We start from the raw sequence: 3033 nt of genomic DNA on the forward strand, positions 1-3033 counted from the left end.
GCCGCGGCCGAGTCCCGCCTCGCCCTGCCCTAAAGGCAGGGGCAACCTCTCCGAGCTGAAGGTTTCTGTTCTGAGCTGGGGCTCTAGGGGAGTGGCTCCGAATTCCCTCGTTTTATTTCTTACTGGTGAAAATTTTTATTGTGTCCAAAAAAAAAACAAAAACAAAAACAAACCAAAAAACCAAAGAGGCAAACAGTGAGTGGATTAGGGACAACGGAGAGACAAGAACATTCAGACGAAAGAAAATAAGTTGCTCGTAGTCGGCAGGATTCGAACCTGCGCGGGGAGACCCCAATGGATTTCTAGTCCATCGCCTTAACCACTCGGCCACGACTACGCATGCTGGCTTTGGCTTCACCACGTTGTGATCACTGATTACGAAAAAGAAGCGTGGTTTGGTACTTCGGCCCGGCTTCCTCATGGGGCTCAGTGACAGGTTTAAAATAGAGGTTAAACTTAATGTGTCTGTCATACAGCTCACTGAGCTGGATCTTGGTCTGTTTAGAGCACAGCCAAACGGTTAGGCTTTGCTGAGTCCTGCGGGAGAAGTCCAGTTTTGTTTTTTAAATGTTTTGTTTTGTTTTGTTTTTGGCGTAGATTAGGAACAGTTGTGGAGAGAGCAGCCTCAGTACCCTTAAAAGCAGGATCGCTCCCCAGCTGGCATCCCCGCTAGAGCCCGGGAAGTCGGGGCAGGCATTTTTGAGGAAGGCCCCATAAAGGTGGCTCTCGCCTACGGCCCCGATAATAAATCCAGACAAACATGGGAGGTGTCTGTCACCAGTCTGCCAAGGCCAGCTTCCCCTTCCCTCTCGTCAGAGACGCACAGGAGGTGAGATGTCCCGAGGCGGGCTCAGAGTGTCAGTCAATGCTGCATATTATTTTATTTTTTTGAAATATAATGAAGCAATTGAGAGAGAGAGGTCCTGTTAAGCCAAACAGAGCATTGACATCTCCTTAGGTCAGCTGAGACGGAAAGCATGGTGCCTGTATCCTCCTGTTGCCAAGATGGCTCAAAATTTCCCAGCCTGTGATAAGGTGGGGTCTGCTGTCCTTAAGAGCTCCAAGCAAAGCCTCTCGGTAACAAGGTATTTTACAATTCTCTGTGTATTTCAATTAATGAGTTGCAAGCCCTGTCTGAATTCCCTTGTACATAAGCATTTATTTAATTGTTTCATTTTCCTCCCCACATATCTCAGGTCGCTGTTAATACCCTGCCCGATCCATGGCACTGCTGCTGGGGGAGATGTGTCGGGTAGAAGAGTTGTGAGCCTTTGTTGGGTTGATGTGACGGAAGAAACTAAATAGCGCTGATGCTGCTCCAGCTCTTTTAAGTGGTCCCTTGGCCAGGACTCTGTGTCATGTAGGTAAATTCAATCCAGAAGAAGTGGATTTTTGTGTAGAATTTTTACATTCATCTCTTGCAGCTGTGGAGAGTTTAAACTAATCACAATTCTCCCCAGTATGCTATCATCTCTGTAATTTGAAAAAGGATCAGGAGCCCACAGGCTTGGAAAATCTTGAAGAAACTCTTGTCCTGAAATACATCATCACATGTGGAAAAGACCACTTGCTGCATCATCTTAAAGGAGCTTAAGAATGCCGAAATCCAGTATCATTCTGGCATTCTTTCAAATGGCCTTAGAAATCTGAGTACATTCTCTTTTGACTGCACAACAGCTTCTTTCCCTTTCCATCAATCCTGTGGCTGTCAGTGTGTCTGTTGCAAGGTGCCAAAAATGTATGGAGTGTCTATGGGATGATGGTGCCAAAGTCAGGGGTGCCTCGAGGCCTTCTCCTGTGAACTCGTTGCAGCATTTGCTCAGTTGGAAAGCATTTGAAACCAAAAAGAAAATAAAAGAAAAAGAAAAAAGGCACAGACCTTTAAAAATTGTTGAACTGAAAAGATTGGCTTTGTGCAGATTGCTGCCTGCTGTTTAGATCCTTGTCGTTCAAAACTTCTGAAAGGCCTGATGCAATCAAAGAGACTTACTGGGTCAAATTGATTCCAGACTAGTCCCTGGAATCACACAGAGGTGAATCTGACATACTGGGCCTTCAGCTAAGCTGTGGCCAGAAGAAAGGAGTTGAGGTCATGCCCTGAATTTTGTCCTCTCTTAGGAAACCAGTGAAGTGGCTTGCTCAAATCATGTCTCCTACTGACTACTTGGGTGGAAATGGAAAGGTTACTGATTGCTGAGGGCTGGAAAAGTACAGAATGACCACTTTGATGATGATGCCTTCTTTCTCTCTCTCTCTCTCTCTCTTTTTTTTTTTTTTTTTTAATATACTGTCTCAATATATCCTTAGGAAGAGAGGACAGAAAGCTGGAAGGCTGTCCTGGGTGGAAGCCATAATGTTCTCTATTCCTCAAGCTACTGAAAGCTTTCTCAGCGATGCTGATAAAACTGGATTTTGCCACAACAGTGATGAAGACAAAAAAAAATTTCTAGGGCAGGATGGGCTGAAAAAGAGAGAAAAAAATTTCTGTTTTCTCTGGGAACCAAAGTGAGCCTAAATTGAGGTTGACTAGAACTCAGCCCTCTTCTCTGAACAATGAACTCTAAGGGGCTCAGGTAATGGTAAGAGGACAGCAGAGCCAGATAATACCAAAGTTGTTTCTGAGTGCTACCCATTGCCAGACAAGAGGGAAATGATTGCAGGGAGGCACTCTGCTTCTTGAAATGGTGATAGCATGTTGCAGGCCTTTCTGCCTTCCAATCTCTTGCCCCAGAAGTTGGGATGGAGGTAATGCAGTGACTGCCTCTCCCCAAGGTGTTCTGCCACCTCCAGCATAGGTAGAACTGTACAACTCGTTGCTCCCAGCTGCAGGATATTACTTTAATCCTGTTCCTTGTCACAGTCCAGTATAACATCATTTTGAGTGATGCTGCTTATTTCTTATTAGTAGTACAGTGCATCAACATGAGAAAATTCAGGGCTAAATCTAGATTTTTGGCCACATATTTAACCACTAGCAAGCATTCCTGTGAATGAAAATTTTCTGCTAAAGATACCAGATTGGGAGACAGCTTC

General features: G+C 44.9%; 1 non-coding gene across 1 annotated transcript; it reads right to left on the reverse strand.

Annotated features, from left to right (window-relative positions):
• Positions 1-255: 255 nt before the first annotated feature.
• On the reverse strand, positions 256-337 carry TRNAS-AGA. Its single transcript has one exon. It is a non-coding gene; the product is annotated as a tRNA-Ser (tRNA).
• Between the last annotated feature and the right edge of the window lie 2696 nt (positions 338-3033).

Source organism: Geospiza fortis, unplaced genomic scaffold (assembly GCF_000277835.1).
Source record: "Geospiza fortis unplaced genomic scaffold, GeoFor_1.0 scaffold7, whole genome shotgun sequence".
NCBI lineage: Eukaryota > Metazoa > Chordata > Aves > Passeriformes > Thraupidae > Geospiza > Geospiza fortis.